The 17,305-nt window shown below is 46.2% G+C and overlaps 1 protein-coding gene across 2 annotated transcripts in view; it reads left to right on the top strand.

Annotated features, from left to right (window-relative positions):
• The window catches only part of KIF5C (kinesin family member 5C), a 147,674-nt gene extending 141,698 nt beyond the window's left edge, over positions 1-5,976 (top strand). For both annotated transcript variants that reach the window (XM_025856125.2, XM_073884202.1), the window contains exon 26: positions 2,069-5,976. The gene's annotated coding sequence lies outside the window, so the exon portion shown is untranslated. The remainder of the gene's footprint in view (positions 1-2,068) is intronic.
• Positions 5,977-17,305: the final 11,329 nt, after the last annotated feature.

The following is a 17,305-nucleotide window of genomic DNA, read 5'->3' as shown; positions in this document are numbered from 1 at the left end:
CAGTCTCTGTCTTCTCTCGCCGCCCTCCTTGAGGTGACTAAGCAGGTTGGGTGTCCTTTGTGGCCCCCTCTTTCTTCTGTACCATTAGCCAGAACGTGCTGAATCTTGCACATGGAGGGGTGGGGGATTTGAATGAAAGGTCGGCTGGTAGAAATCGTTTGACTTCACGGTCTGTGGGCATTGTTGAGGCCGCCCCATTGAGCGTGTGTCTAATGCTCTGTCAGCACATTAAGCCCTAAACGCATGCAGGAAGACCATCTCATCTGACCAGGGTGGCCCATAAGTGATCCTGAGATGGTGTGTTTGGAGAAATGAACCTGTAAGGAAAGCGAAATGGGGATTCGAGCGGTGATATTCAGAAAACATCCCTGCGCCGCTTTGTTTTTGGCTCAAAATGAATTTAAATGACCACTATGACCAGGCTTTTGGAGTTTTCATTTCTTGTCCTAATAATAAGCACAAAATCTTACCAGAGAGGCTAAACATTAAAGATGCTCTTCCCATAAACAAATCTCTTTCTCTGACATCTAAAAATGACCTGAATATTACCATATAAGGTTGTTTAAGCCATTTTTAATTGAGCAGCTTTATACCTGTGAGTAGTTACAACACTGGAGCAAGAGGTGGTAGTTACAGAACGAGCTCTCTGGGTTTTTAGTTTTGTGTCTGGGGGGAGGGGGTGTTGTAAAAAGGAGCATGTTCTTTTCTTCCTCTTCTTTTTCTCCTCCACCCACTTTGCTGTCACGTACTTGTAATCCCTTTTTTTACACCCTGAGTTTTTTCTGTTGATTTGTAATTTACATTTTGCTTATTTATATAAACTATGTGAGGTTGCTTACAATATTATAACATATGAGTCGGGAGAGTAAAGAGAAACACGTTAGAGGGGGAGAGAGCGTTGTAGCAGGAGTCTGAGACGGGTGTTTACCAAAGCTGGCCCTGAATTTGGATCTAAGCCTTCTAGAGGCAAAAACAGAAAGCACAACGTGTCAGGTTACGGAGTTCCTTTTAAAATCAGATGAGCACGTGGATTTTTCTTAGTGTCTATCATATTTCTGTGCCGGGCATTTCCCATGTCTCTCGAGGATGAGGCTCGACATCCCCTGCTATCACCACCTCCCCACCCCAGAAGCCCGGTGAGCTCTGCACAAAACCAATGGGAAGACCACAGACAGACCCAGGGCTTCCAGCTGGTGGGAGGAAGCTGAACCTTTTGGTTCCTTTCTAAAAGTAGATTTTACTGGAGTTAGTCCAAAGGTGACAGAGAGCAGTCCGGGCTGGCTTCTGAGTCAGCACTAGCCCAGGCTTTTATCCTGGAGACCTGAGCATGATCGGATAGGCCTCTGGTGGGAAGTGGGGTGACATCCAGGGGCTGCCCTCTGAGTAACCCCATCAGCCCAGTCCAGTCAGGACTAGGAACCTCTTTCCTGGGTTAGGGGCCATGTCTGACCTGCCTCAAAATCCCTGACAAGTGTGAATGGTGTTCCAGTCTCCCTCAGGAATGCGAAAATGCATTATGTTTCTCTGAATACCACCAGTGTCAATAGATACAGACTTTTGGAAGAGACTGTTGTCAGGGCAAAATCAGTAAGTAGGAAGCTGTGCTGTCCACCACGCTAGCCACAAGCCACATGTGGCTACTGAGCGCTCGAAATGTGGCCAAGTCCACATCGAGATGTGCCTAAAGTATAAAACATACACCACACTGCAAACATTGTGGGAAAAAGACTGAAGTAGCTCCATAGTGATACTGTAACATAAGATTTCTCAACACATAGTACTGATCACATGTGGAAATGACAATATATTGAATTTCTTGGGTTAAATAAAATGTTATTTAAATTAATTTTACTTGTTTCTTCCCACTTTTTAATGTGGCCACTTGAAAATTTAAAATTAAATATGTGGCTCACATGGTCTTTCTACCGGACAGCACTGGTCTAAATATCTAGAATGTTTATCTAAATATCTGATTACCCCAGATATTCCAAATACCAAAACATTTGAGGAGTGAAATTCCACTGTGTCTTCTAACTCCCGTGTTCTCTCTCTGGTTCTCTCTCAACAGATACGGCTCTCCACGTAGCATGTCAAGGACTACATTAATCACCAATTCCTTTATTTTCTCCCCCCCCAACAGTTTCCATTTTCTTTTACACTTGCTTACCCCAGCCATCTGCAGTACACTGGTTTCAGATATTTGAGCTGTGTAGAATCTCTGTGTGTACAGATGTGTGCTTGGACTTTTCTCTTCCTGAGAAATCCGAAGGGGCTGATTACAGAAGATCCGCTTACTCCTGGGAACAAGGCCCAGGGACTAGGCCGTTGGGTGGTCTCTGGGTGGCCCTCGGAGCCTCCTTCCTTGGTAGTGTGCCGTCCTAGCAAACGCCCTCACGTGCCAGTCCCTTGGGGGGGGATCAACCAAGTGCCATGGAGGCGGGGGGCTCATGCTCTGCTGCAGCTGTCTGGTTTCCTGTGAAATAAACTCATTCCTTTATATTTTTAGGGAACAAAAAAAAAAGTGCTGCTACAAGGTTCAAAATTTTCATTCTGAACACTTTTCCGAAACAAATTACCCCGAAGAAGCATTTTGAATCCCCCAGGTCACATCTTTGGATCTGTAAAAACACCTTTTAGGAGGGCACCTGTTAAGAAGCAAAGCAAATTTCTTCAAGGCAGGAAAACAATCTGACAGTAGCAATGTAGAATGTGTTCATTCGAACACATCCATGTAAATGCAGAAAAACATAAAATTCACCTGAGCTGCTTGCTACTAAACCTGCAGCAACTAGTCTCAGCCAGCCCAGTTTGAACATCCTTCCTTCAGAAGTGTTGAAAATGCTGCAAAGTTGGATGATTGGAAATGGGGTGGCCCCCTCCTGGCCTCCTCCTTCCTGATCCTACTGGAGCTCGCATTGGGGATGGCCTCTCTCCGTAAGGGAGTCATCTTAAGCCTGGAGGGGGTACGGCCAGTTGAAATCCAGGATCAATTCCAGCAGTTGGAAAAGGAAGCCTTGGGGGGGATGGCGGGAAGTGACTGACGCATTTTTGTGCCTACGAATAAGTTGTTATTTTAACCCTTCATTGCTGAATGTTTATTTGACTTCTTTCTCTGGCATCAGATAGATTCATCTTCTTAGGCAGAATGTGAAGAAATCAGTATGGATGGATTTTTTTACGTTTAACTATTGGTTTTTTCCAACATACGAATTTAAAGTTCAATCAACTTTTACTTCCAGTTGCGGATTTTAAAAGGATTGATTTCCAAGTAGGAAAGTCTTCAGGGAAGCTGACAAGGATTCAGTTAACTTGGTCTTGTGTGCTGCTACTAGTTCTGACAAATTTGAGGGTAAGTCAGTGACAACCAGACCAATCTCAGTGAACGCACCCATCTGATCTCGGTGCCTGCCCAAGAGGAGTGAGCTGGCGCTGTCCCTGCTGCTGTCACCACCGGAATGAAATGTAGGCCGGGAAGACATTGCGCTTTCTCTTCACTGTGTGAGTTGTAGTTCGAGGGCGTGTGTGTGTGTGTGTGTGTGTGTGTGTGTGTGCCTGCGCATGCACAAGGCACTGAGGACTGTGAATTGACTTCCAAACTTTTCTTGTATAAAATTTCCCTAACACAGCAAAGCTGCTTTGACTTAATTTATTTGTTAAATGTTGCACTTTGTTTATATGTGTTTTGTTTTTTTGGGGGGGCAGTAAAGAGAAAGAAGAAGACCAATTCTAGTGAAATATTTATTTCACAAAGATGACGATTTTGCATTCATTTACACTTTAAAAATTCTTTTGATTTTCTTCTGTTGCCAGTACTTGCCCGGTAGAGCTGCTCCGTGACTATTTGCAGTCTGATAGAAGGGTCCTTGTAGGGCAGGTTTTGCAAACTTTATCAGGTAATAACATATGCCATAGATTATAATCTTGCTGTGAATATGTTTGGCTCTGATTTTAGAAGCTAAAACATTGGTCTTGGAGAGGATTGCCAATTAATAGTTGTCATACCACTATTGTCTATTATGCAACTGTATTTACGTGTGGAAATTGAACAAAGGTCAATAATTCTTTTTGGGGCTCTCGTTAATAGATTGTTTTAAATTCTCCCCAAAGTAACTTTTCCCTGGGTACCCCTTTTCTATTTCTAAAGAATTGCTTGGCCCTTTCATGTTTCAAAAAGAGCCACACGTTTCACCTGTAGTCCCGTATTTTTTGATCTCCACAAAGGACTCACAAAATTCACACGACTTTTATTCACAGAGAAAGTTGGCTTTGATGTCTCTTAAAGATAATTCTGCTACTTGCTGATCAGCCAGTCAGTTCACCTAGCTTCAATCTTTATAGGACCTCAAAATTAACTTTCCTACACTGTGACTAAAGGGTGGGCAGATTATTGGAATGGGTTCTACAACATATTCAAGTGGATCCCTAAATATTACTTTATATGATAAACTAAGATCAGGACCATATCCTCTGTAGGCCACTTTTTAAAAAGCCACATTTATGCAACTTTCATTTTTTTAAAAATTATTACTCCTTTACATTTGTACTCTAACTATAAAAACCGCACTTCTGAATGGCTGAGCCTGTGATTATATTTTTGATTGTATGCTACTTTTTGTGTGAGAGAGAGAGAGAGAGAGAGAGAGAGAGAGAGAACGTGTGTTTCTCCTCTGTGAATAATTTTATATCTCATGCTTCTTCTTGAAAGTTTACTTTTTGATGTTCTAAGGGAATAGCCAGATGGTTTATACAAATAATGTCTACCTGCAGGATGGTGGATTGTTAAATTAGAGAAATGCTGTTTGGGATATCAAGGTTTATGGTTGGATTCAACTTAACCAATTACATTTTTATAATGGAGTATATTCCTTCATTGACTGTATTATCAATTCATAAAGTGCTTTTTAAAACTTTAAAAGATTTATGGTTGGAGACTAAAATATATTAATGCCAAATGTGTTTTGGTCAATCACAAGAGAATTCTGTACAAATACTGTACAGTTTGGTTGTTTGAATGGCAGGCAGTAGGGAGAATAAGTGCGGAGTAAGACTTAAAGGAAATAGTATCATGTGATTACAAAAATTAGAGTTCATAGAAATATTGGGATAAACGAAGAAATAAAAATACTTGTCTAGAATGTAGCATCTAGTAACTTTTTGATGCCCTGACTTCGCATGAAGGAGTGATAGTTCTGTCCAAGGCCAGACTGAGCCATCACCAAGACTCGTGGGGAATTATAGGTTCTCTTTTCCTAGAGGAATAACTGGAAGCAAATAAAAGTCTTAACAGTCCCCTCTTTGAAGTGTTTTTGTTCGGTTTTGTTGTTTTTAGCAGGGCAGAAGACATTTAGAGTCTGGCTCCATGACCTATTGGGGAAGTTTTTCACTGGAAGGGGACAGGGGGAAGGTTTCACTTCATTGTCTCACCCCTAATATTTTGAGCGAGCTAAAGGAACCATTGTAGTTTAAAATGGTTTCATTTAACACTAACAATTTAGCCTTTCTAAAAGTATTGAACAAGGGCTAGGTAACTGCCGAAGGAAGCCTTGCTCCATGAAGTCTGCTTACACATTTACATCTTGTGCACCAGTTTTAAAGACTTTTCATCGTGTGCAGATACAAGGGGAATAGGGCATTCTGTAGGATTATACATGTTTAGTTTGTAAAGTATGTAATGTGTACTGCAGATGTGTGTTCTGGGGCTTTATGTATCTGTACAGTAGCTTTCATTAAAAAAAAAATTTGTGGACAAACTTGTTTTGGTGGTTCGAGGGGGGAAATGGCCGTTTATACCAAGTAATGATGCTGTAATATATAGTACATGTAACAAAAGATCTGGAAGTAACCCTCCCCTGGCCCCTGGGAAATTTTGGTTATCCTCTAGGTTCTAAAATGAAGATGTGTGGATACTCTGGCAGACTGCATGATGTATAATTTGAAAAATACTAAAAGTGGAAAATAAAATTGAGTTAAACTTTGTCTGGTCTGTTTTTTTTGAGTCATCCTAAAGGCATTCCCATTGAAGGCCTCAATGCCCGTGTCGGGATGAACCATTGGCCTCAGAAGAAGAGTTCATTTCAGCGGACAGCCACTCAGATTCAAAGCATAAGTAAAGTCAGCCTTGACCTTTCTGCCCCTTCCTTGGCTCAAATATCTGTTTTTATTTATTTCTTAGTGAGGAACCCAGAAAACCTGACATTTGTTCCTTCAGCACTGAAACGATAGCAGCTGATATAAATAAGCACCTTAAACTTTTTTTAAGGTAAGATTGAGTTAAAGGTCAGTAGACCAGGGTTATAGCTGAATTTCCTCTTGCCCAAGTAAAGCACTTATTCCAACAATATGTTAGCGCAGCGGTATTCTTCAGCTAATGCATCGGAGCCCTGCACATGTTGAATGTTGAAAGATTATTGGCATCTTTTGGAGAAGGTTGGCATGCTTGTATTCCTGTTTAACCTACTGATAGTATTAATGTATAGGTCTGGGGTCTTAGGAGAGGACGTTGGAGTGTGAAGCCTTTGGAGAACAATGAAAGGCAGGCTGCAGGATGATTAGATGTGCTCTCAGCAAGGAGACTTACGTAGCTCAGGTCACTGGAATCCTGTGGCCACACAGGCATTGTGTATGTGAAATACCCTCATTCTTGGTTTGCTTAATGTTACATGAGAGCCAGACAGTAAATTGCTTTAATCAATTAAAAACGGGAAGGATGGATGCCAAATGAACGTTTGGTAAGTGGGATTGATTGAGGGCACTGCAAATGATGTGCTTTTATGATGTCTTACCCATCTTGCTTGAAATTGTTACTCTCCAAAGAACTCGGAAGAGGCCGTTGCCAGATATCAGATTGTTAAAGGTGACTTATGTAGTAAAACTTTAAATGTGGATGATATTTAGGCGGAAGCCTGTGTATTTAAGATGGGAAAGCAGTCCTCTGAAAGAACTCGATGACAGAGCAAATTTCAGCATCAGTGGGCAATGACCCCACAGGTCCTAGAATGCAGGGGCTCTGCAGTGCAGGAGCATTGCACGGACACCCACTGTTCACTGGGTTCCTGCAAGTCTTTCTCGACATTTCCTGTTCCATCAAGCCCTGAATGATGCTCGGGCTATGCCTGGGAAGTACAGAGCCCGTGAGTATCTGTGGGAGAATGTGGAGCTGAAGCCATAGCCTGCAAAGGTAATTACTGATGACGTGTGTATTGGCGGGTTTAATTGTGGCATTTGTGACAGGTTATATCTTGTGATTTGTCTTCTGTACATGATAAATGGAACAAGTAGGAGGCATCTCTCAGGTGACACATCAAATGAAAATGTGGGCTCACTTGACAAAAGGCATCCTGAGCCATGGGGTTTTTACTCTCCCTTTGGCGTTTGCTGGTTCCTCATCCAATCTGCAAAGAACACACCAATTTCTGTGTGGTTAGTTGGGCTCAGAATAGTCAAAGACCTGCAGGGAACCCCTGTGGATCTTCCAACTTTCTGCGCTGTGGATGGTGAAGGCTGGAATTCATCTGCTTTGCTTCCCCAGCGCCAATGGCTCAGTTTGGGAGCCCCTCCTGGTCTGGCACCCTCCAAACCCTCACCCCTCCCCATGACCAGACTGCAAGTAATTCTCATAGGCCTGCTCTTCAAAAAATGTACCGGAAGTCCTATTTGACTCCTTCAGAATGTATACATCAAATTAGAGAAATTGACAAACTTGTTCCGGATGCCATGTAACAGCACCAGAACCTCAGAATGCTCAGAAAGCTGCAGGAAGGAGCCAGTGAATGCCAGAGACTGTTCTGGCTGTGTGCCAGATACTGTTCTGGGTTTGGGGTTCGGGGCCGGTGCTTTACATGCATAAACCCATCTAATCCGCTTAACCCCATGAGGTAGGCACCATTATCTCTACTTTAGTGGGGAGGAAACAGGCACAGAGAGGTTTGGTCACTTGCCCAAGGCCTCACAGCTGGGAGGAGGAGTCAGGATCGAAACCTGGGCAGTCTGGTCCCCGAGGCCTGTGCTCTGGGCAGCTGGTAACACTGCGTCTCAGAACAGTGCTCTGTGTGTGGGGTGGGGGTGGGGGTGGGGGGTGATACCCACAACCAGCCTCAAAAATCCTTTTGTGAAGAATTTATACAAAGTTTTATACCTTTGCAACTTTTCTGTTTTCTCCTGTCAGAGGAATCTGAGAATTCCTTGTTACTTGAATTACGTTAGGCTGTCGAGGGCCATCGAGTGCATCTGGGCAGGAATCATCAAAACAGTAATGAAGGAGGATGCCCCGCAGCAGGGGTGCCTGAGAATGCACCTTCTAAAGGAAGTCTGCGCGCCCCAGCGATTGTCAGGATCCTTCTTCCATGCCACAGACACTTAGAAGGCTGCAGTCACTCCTGTCAGTTCTCTACTGTTTGCTGTAAGAATTTAACTTAACTCATGTTGATTTTTTTTTTCTTCTCTTTAGGATGTTGATGATCTCTGGTTGCTTTTTTTTTTTTTTTTTAGATTTTATTTATTTATTCATGAGAGACAGAGAGAGAGAGGCAGAGGGAGAGAGACGGAGAAGCAGGCTCCCAAGGAGCAGGGAGCCCGATGCGGGACTTGATCCCAAGACCCTGGGATCATGACCTGAGCCGAAGGCAGACGCTTAACCATCTGAGCCACCCAGGCGCCCTCTGGTTGCCTTTTAAAATATATAACCTATGTCCTCTGCTGTTTAAGCTCCCAATAAAGCAGGGTTCTCTTGCCTCATCTGGGCCAGCTCTAATGGGAAGTCTGAGGGGTCTGCCTTCCCCAGGTCTCTGTGAAGCCTTGGAGGAGGCTGCTCAGGGACCCCCGCTGAGAGGAGCTGCCCCTACCTCACTTCCAGCCTTGTCAGGATGATTAATAGAGTCTCCTTTTAATGCTTTAGGTTTAGAAAAAGTACACATGCCAACCATAGCACACATGCATCTGCAAGTCCAGCTACAGAAAGGGGCAGAAACAGTAAAGCGGGGTTCCCTTGTGAGCAACTCCCCCCCACCCCGCTTTACCATAGACTCCATTTACCTGTGCCTCTCCCGTCTGAGGGTGCTTCTTCTGATGGGCTACCGCAGAGTTGGGGAGGAAGGCTGGTGGCGGATTCCTCTAGGTCAAGGGTTGCTGCCTCCTTCAGGCAGCCTGCTTGTCTTCCCTGCAGACCCCATCACCAGCCTGGCCTCTTCTCTGCCCTGCAGCGCCCCCTTCTGGGGCATGCATGCAAAAGCGAAATACCCCTGGAGCATTGACTCTCGGCAATAGCGCTGCTGAGTAATTCCAAAATGGAAGTAAGGAGGGACTTGGGACCTGGCTCCCACTCTCCTTCGCACTGACCGGCTGTGGGATTGTGGCGACGTTGTTTAGCCATGCAGCATCTCAGTGGCCTCATCTCCATGCCTGAATTACGGAGATGCTTAGCCCACCACTCTCTACTCTTCACATTTGGCTGGAGGATCAGACGAGAAATTGTGGGCAAGCATTCTATGAAAGTGCTACTTAAATAGAAGAGATTGCTGTGTCAAAAGACAAAATTCAACTGAGTGAGTTTTGACGATCTCACTGGCTTTATTCAATGATTCATGAATTGGGCAGCCTGAATCTAGCGGATAGAAGGGAGCTCCGAGGAGGGGTACTCTCCTTGACCTAGGGGCAAGGAGGGAGTGCGAACATAGAGGCAAAAAGCACAGTGGTCCTGGCAAGGTCACTTTCCTTCGGGGGGTGGCAGGGGTCTGTCAGGCACAACTAGGTGATTCCTAGTTGACTGCTTCAGGATTCCATTTTGGGAGAGCGGAAACTAATGAAGTGTCGGTTTGCGCTTAGGCCAAGTGACTCCTTTTGGGGCCGGTTGTATTGTTCTTGATCGTTATTATCAAAAGCTTCCTAGGAGAAGGTATTTTCTCCTTGGACTGCAGCGATGCCTTTACCCGTCACCCCTGCTACTTAGTGAAGGAGACGCTGGGAATCATTTGATTCAACCCAGTGAGATTGTCCAGGGTTCTTCCTTTCCCACACCTCCCCCCCACCCCTGCCCCGTCCTTTTGGGGAAAAGCTGCTCTCAGGCTGTTGCACGGGGAGAGAATATTCCCTACCCTCCCAATGACTGCAGTGAGGAGGGTTTGGGGCCGGTGTCCATCCTTGTGCCTAGAGGGCTGCTCACGCCCAGGACTGCTGTGCATGCTCTGCACTCAGGGTCCTGACGCTGCCTCATGAATCAAGTCCACTCGGCGTCTCCAGAATCACAGCTCCTTCCGAGAGCCTACATCCCAGCAGCATCTTTATCGGAGCTTAACAAGCTCCCCAAAGTGAGATGGGAGGCACTCAAGGAGTCACTTAGCAGAGCCGGAACACAAAAGCACCCCCGGCTTCCACCAGCCTCTGGGAGCAAGCGGCCTGCTGCCTCTGCTAGGAAGAGCCTGGCATCTGAAAGCTCTGTTCCTGGCCCCACATGCGAGCCAGGTACTTGCTGTGCCGCGCAGGCTGGTCTGTCCTCGGCATGTGGGCCTGTTGCTCCCAAGCACATGACTTAGGATCATGACCTCTGCTTTCTCCTTGTTTCCTTTCAGGCCGTAAACCTAAGAGAAAACTGAAATCCAAAGAGGTGGAGTCACCTGTCCAAGGTCACGTGGTTAGTTTTGGCTCTAGAGCCCACATTCCTCCTCTTACAGTTCTCTGTGTGCCCATCTCAGTTTTCTCTTCCTAATTTCCCCTATGACTTGTAAGTCAATCGTGCCTTTTATAGTGGTTTTTCACTTTACTTTATTAAGCCAATAAACTGGGGAGTCCTTGGAAGAGACAAAGTGCACATCACCAGTACTTAGAGTAGAAAGGAAGGCTACGAGGGACATTAGGACTCACCTGTCTGCACCCGGCAAGGTTAATTGACTCCCCTCACCTCACCCACGGAGAGCGGGAGCCCGGTGCACCTGCTCTCCTTGGACACCACCAACCCTGGGCCTGCCAGGCCTGAGGCTAGTCACAGGAACTGCGATGGCAGCGGGCGCCTCTCTGACATCACGTCAGAGAATGTCTGATGCAGTCCTAGGTCACATGTGTACCGTATGCCCAGAACCTGGTGATCAGCAGTGGACTCCGGCAGTTTATAGACCAGGGTTCCGGTGGTTCCCACTCTTCTCTGTGCTAACCGTGTGCCTCCCGCACTATGCATGGCTCAGGATAATAGCTAGTTCTTCAGGCGAGTCCTGGGATCTCTTCACAAGGTACGGGCGAGAGTGGTACCGTTATTCTGCCCATATGCGGATGAAGAAACAGGTGTGGAGAGGTTTAAGTGTCCAACATCACAGAGCTAGGAAGAGGTGTTACCGGCTCTAGAGCGCATATTCTTAACCACGAGGCTTAGGTTTCCCGGGGTTCCGTGGTTACCAAGGAGCCTAGAGAGATTAGGCTGAAATCCCGTTTCCCTCCCCGGCCAGAGCTTATTCACAGACCTAAGCCACAGACAGGAGCAGTTGAACTCTCCACGTGATGGACTCAAAGTCTTCTGCCGATACGTTAGGAAATATTCGAGCACCTGCTTTGTACACAGTGTTATTTTCAAAGCTGGAGAGAAGTGGTGAATAAGACAAGACAGAGTCTTTATTCTCTTAGAGGCAATTATGAACTAGTGAGCACCACTTTCTAATATGACTTAATACGTTTAAGTGCTATGAAGAGAATAAAACAGGGTGCTGTGATAGCAAGTGGCCTGTGTCTACTTTGAATGAAGTAGTCAGGGAAGGCCTCCGTGGGTGACTGAGGGAGCCAGCCATGCAGAGATCCGGAGACAGTTCCAAGCGGAAGTAAGCGCAAAGGTCCTGAGGAAGATTTTGTTTGGTGTGTTAGTGGTAATCGAACTCTGATTTTACACACAGAATTTTCTCCACACTGGTATTTCATTTCCTCATTGACCTAACAAATTAAAAAGATGATCAATATGTTTGTGTAACCCTCAAAAGTAAGAAGTAAATTTGGAATAATCAAGAACTTCTTTCCTGGGTTTAGAAATACAACACCAAAGACATTTGGACATTTTTGTAGCCAGCAGTTTTGTAAGCAGACCCATAACTTTATAATCCATGTTTCAGTGTTTGTTTTGAAACCCAAGTAAAAGAGGGCAAGCAATCCCCAGCTGACGTGTTTTATATTTTTTTAAAGATTTTATTTATTTATTTGACAGAGACACAGCGAGAGAGGGAACACAAGCAGGGGGAGTGGGAGAGGGAGAAGCAGGCTTCCTGCCCAGCAGGGAGCCCAATGTGGGACTCGATCCCAGGACCCTGGGATCACGACCTAAGCCAAAGTCATATGCCCAATGACTGAACCACCCAAGCGCCCCAGCTGATGTGCTGTAGAAAGCCAAGCAAATTCACACTGATCGGTGGGCCCTGAGAGTGTAAGGAATAATACTGAGGAATAAACATGGAAAAGCTGATTTGCTGCCCAGCCTCAGGGTCAAGCACAGGCCTGAAGGGGGGCCACCTGCATCTTTTTACAGTCTTCTCAGGGAAATGCAACTTCTACAGTGTGCCACCTTGGAAATTTTGCTTGCTGGCCTTGTATGTGAGAGGTATGCCCAACACACTTTGGGGAGGTTATTTCAACTTTCTGCTACTTTAGGAATCTCTGATTGGCGAACATCAAAAACCCCAAGAACACCTGTGTGTCCTTGGCTTCCCTTGGAAAGCGCGGAGAGAATTTCACCAATCGAAAAGAAAACATGCTGGATTTTGTCTGATCGTTGTTGAGCCGACATTTTTGGGTGTCCCTGAAACCTAACTTGGATAACCCTCCTTGGCACCTGCAGCTGCTGCCTCTTCTGTCTGCTTCAGACTCATTTCTTGCCAAGATCTGCCAGGGAAGCCGTGGTTCCCACCGTGGGCCTCACACAACTACACGGCAGCAGACTGAAGTTCCCTGTTCAGTGCCTCATGAGCCTGTGGCTGTAGGAAGTGAACAAAGCGTCTACATTTTTGCAGGATGTCACTCGAAAGTGTTCGCTGAATAGCCTCAGCTGTTCAAATAGTAAAGCTGGACACAGTGGGGTGTGTGGAGGGGGCGGGTCCTGGGGTGGGTGAGCAGTCCTGGCAAGAAAGGTCGAGGCCTCCTTGAGATTTAACGGGCTAACACAGATGTGGCTGCACATTTTATTTTTCTCAAAAAAGCCTGATTTCAAAATGGCTGAAGGGGAGTGGGAGATGCAGGCTTCCAGTTACGGAATGAATAGGACGTGGGGATAAAAGGTGCAGCCTGGGGAACACAGTCAATGGCACTGGGATGGTTGTCTGCGACCCTCGTGAGCACAGCTTAATGTGTAGACTTGTGGGATCACTATGTCGTAGGCCCCAAACTAATGTCGCACTGTGTTTTACCTGTACTTCAATTACATAAACAAGTAGAAGGAATAAGTTTGAAAAAAAGTCTCATTCTGTTGTTCTTAGAGTGCCGCTCATGTGAACCTGGGCTGTGGAAAGAGTAGCATTTCTCTTCCTTTGTTCAGGTGAGGTGAGGCCTTGACGCAGAGGGGAGGGAGGCCGGTCCGTGGATTTGGGGCGGAAGCTGCTTCAAGATGAATGGGTCCCCGGGCTTATTTCTGCACCTGAGAAATGAGAAGTTAGACGAGATCAGTGTCCTGGGCTTGCCTATGGGTGAGTAGCTCTCTTAGTCAAAACCACTCTGCTCTCCTGACTCAGAATTCTCAGGAGCGTGACCTGCATCTTGAGCAGGCATCACCGGTGATCCCCCTCCTCCAGGATGTCTGGGAACGGTGGCCTGCACCATCTCTGACAAGTCTTCCAGCTGTACGACTCCTGGCTAAGTCTGGAAGGCCGTGATTCCTAACCAGTTTTGAGACCCAGACCTCCTTGCAAATTTAAGGACAGCTGTGGATGCTCTCTTTAAGAAAAATGTATGTAGACACAGAATACCGAATCCAGTTCCAGGGTCTGTGGGCCTTGGTTAAGAAATTGTACCCTGAAGTCAGCTCTCAGAAGAGAGGCTAAGCACTTAGAACCATGCCTGGGATAAAGTAGCAACTCCCTGAGGGTTGCTCCATGTATGCCTCCCAGCTCCTATGATACACTAGTACTATCTTCATTTTATAGATGAGTAAACTGGGGCATAGAGAGATTAACAGACCTTGTTAAGTGGTGGCTGGATTTGAACCCAAGCCCATCTGATAACAAAGCCAGTGAACTTAAAATTCTGGGTAACCTAATAAAGTGATTATCAGATTTGTCTACCTGAATTGATGGCTCTTTCTTTCTACTGCTGGCCACTTTCCTACATCTCTCCTGTATTGGTTATAATTAACTGAGCGGTTACTATGTACCAGAACTGTCCTAGGCACTTTATACATATTGTTTCATTGAAAAATGTGCTCAGAAAATGATGTACAGTATTAAGGGAGCGCAATGAGTTCTATGTAAAGGTAGGGAAGAAAAGGTAAATAATATCCCAAGGCTCAGAAATTTTTTAGTTATTCTTTGGATACTTTCTCTTTCACTATACAATCAGAGAACTAGAGATAGAGAAGAAACTGAAGATTTCCTAGTTCAAGTATCATTTTTCCTAGGGACTGGCAGAGAATAGAAACATGCATGGTCATTGGCGCTGTGCTCAAGCACTTCATACGCATTATTTCACTTAACCTCACAATGGTATCAGACCTTCATATTTCAGATTCCCCTTTCAAGCAAAGAACTTCCAGCAGAGACCTTGTCTGATTTCACGCTTGCTTGTTTTCTAAGTGGGAGAAATGCACAACTAGACAATTAGGGAACTTGCCCGGGGCTACTCAGGGGCAAGCCCTGAATGGAGGGGGCGCGGGAGGAGGAAAGGGGAGAGAGAGTGAGAGAGAGAATGAATGAATGCCAGGGCAGAACTTGTGCCTTCCTGATGATGATTCCCAGGCCAGTTTGTGTGACATCCCTTACCAGACTGGCCCAGCCAAGATCACACACATAGTGGGAGGATCCTAAATCACAGGGGATCACATGCTCCACTGAGTGAAACCAATACACAAGGGCCGGGCCCACTTTGTGTGGGTGAGGACGGGAGGGGCTCCCAAGCTCAGTCCCACGTGCTGGTGCAAGTGGCTGTCCCAATGGCAGGACCCTTCCTAGCCCCACCCTGGGACACCAGCCTCCTCACCTACCGCATAGGGAGTACAGCTGGAGGAGGGCACACCTAGGTAGGGCATTCTCTGTAACTTTTTAACAGCTTGGCCTTGCCCAGTGTGAAGCAACTAGCCAGGCCATACCACATCTTCAAACACCCATCTGTGCCAGACTCACGATGAAGCAGGATGGGGGGGGGGTCCAGGCCCTAATAATGTTGAGCCTATGTTGGGGGTAGGGGTGGAGCAGACCACTTGGCCCTGACCTCACCTTAACAGACAGCCTCTAATTATGGCTTTGAGGTTTAATAGTCATAGAAGTGTACTGAAATAGTTCTAAGTAGGAATGTTCTCCACACAATTTTAAAGTTGTGCAGTGTTTCCCGTAGTGTGCTTATAATGGATTTCTTTAATGAATCTTGAGATTAACATGTGGGTAGCAGCATCACGCATCATTGGGTGTGTGTGTATGTGTGTGTTTGTTAAGGCTCATTTGCTCAATGGAAAAAATATACCACACTCTTTGTGTCCTATTTTGACACATTTTTTCTTTTTGTTTAAATGGATTTGATTGATTGATTGATTGATTTAACATAACCTCTATACCGAACGTGGAGCTCAAACTCACAACCTCAAGATCAAGGGTCATATGTTCTACTGACTGAGCCAACCAGGTACCCCACACCTTTTTGTTTTTTGAAACTGTTAGGTCCTCAGTAAGTGTGAGTGGCTCACATCACGCTTGCCCTCTGAGAGCCCTGGAAAGACCACCGATTAGAGATCTCAACAGAGGACCAAACACAAGCCCCATTTCTGTACAAGTTCTATCCCCACTCAAGGCTTCCTGGCTACAGGACCGACCATCACCAACAATGCCCAAGGCTTCACTCTGCTACTGGCTGTGGGATCCTGGGTCAGTCTTACAAACTCTGGGCTCTTTCGGGCGCCTGGGTGGCTCAGTTGGTTAAGCGACTGCCTTCGGCTCAGGTCATGATCCCGGAGTCCCGGGATCGAGTCCCGCATCCGGCTCCCTGCTGAACAGGGAGTCTGCTTCTCCCTCTGACCCTCCCCCCCTCTCATGTACTCTCGCTATCTCATTCTCTCTCTTAAATAAATGAATAAATAAATAAAATATTTAAAAAACAAACAAACAAAAAAAAAAACAAACTCTGGGCTGTTTCAACAAGTGCAAGGCTGGCAGGACAGCATTATATTTCTGAATACCCCTGCCTATGACATCTTCAGAAGTTAAAGATTTGTTTGACAGCTTACAAAGATGCCCAGGGGTATAGACTTCCCACAAGCCAGCTGCCTGGCAGGCATTGGGAGGGGAAGTAAGCAGTACAGAGAGGACGGGTGGCTTGGAAGCCTGGCTTCTTGACTCTGGGTTCTTTTCTGATAAAGTAGGAGAGATGCTGGGATAATTCTGGCCTGTAGGGACCAGCAGAAGGCTGGACTCAAAAGTCTGGGCCACACCTCATTTGTGCGCCAAGTATTAACTGAGCTCATGCACTGTCCTGCATTTGTTCAAGGCTCTGGTTATTTAACGGTGGACAGAGGAGGTTCCTCCCCTCTTGGGGGGAGGATATCATTACCTGAAATGATCTTATTTATAGCTTAATGTTATTTTACAAAAGGGTTGGGGGTCATCTGGGCCCACCGTGGGTGAGGTGCGGATGGCTTAGTGTGGGATGGTTGGAAAAGGCCTGAATTCTTTTTTTTTTTTTTTAATATTTTATTATTTATTTATTTATTTATTTGAGCGAGAGAGAATGAGATAGCATGAGAGGGGAAGGGTCAGAGGGAAAAGCGGACTCCCTGCTGAGCAGGGAGCAAAAGGCCCGAGTTCTTCCAGTTTCTGAACTCACTCACTTGTGCCCTTGGCCCAAGCATTTTCACCCCGAGGGTCTCAGTTCTGGGTTCTCGGTTTGTATATCCCACAAAGAAAGGGGTTGGCTTCCACTCTTTCGCACTGGCTTGGTCGCTTGGTCCGGTCAGGCTCACGCTCTGTGTTCCGTTTCCCGCCCGGGCCTCCCTTCAAGCCGGCGGAGGATCCCTGAGGTTCCCCGAAGAGCCTGAGCCCCGAACAGCTCGCTCCTGGGCGGGGCCCACCTGTCCCGGCCGGGTCCCCTTGCGGGCGCCCCAGGTGGCTCAGGCGGGGAGGAGCCGCGCCCCGCCCCGCCCCGCGCGGCCGCA

The sequence above is a fragment of the Callorhinus ursinus genome, unplaced genomic scaffold (assembly GCF_003265705.2).
Source record: "Callorhinus ursinus isolate GAN/ISIS: 27379988/994484 unplaced genomic scaffold, GSC_fseal_2.0 scaffold2, whole genome shotgun sequence".
Lineage (NCBI taxonomy): Eukaryota > Metazoa > Chordata > Mammalia > Carnivora > Otariidae > Callorhinus > Callorhinus ursinus.
The sequence above is the reverse complement of the archived record's forward strand: the minus strand, read 5'-3'. Positions and strand labels throughout refer to the sequence as shown.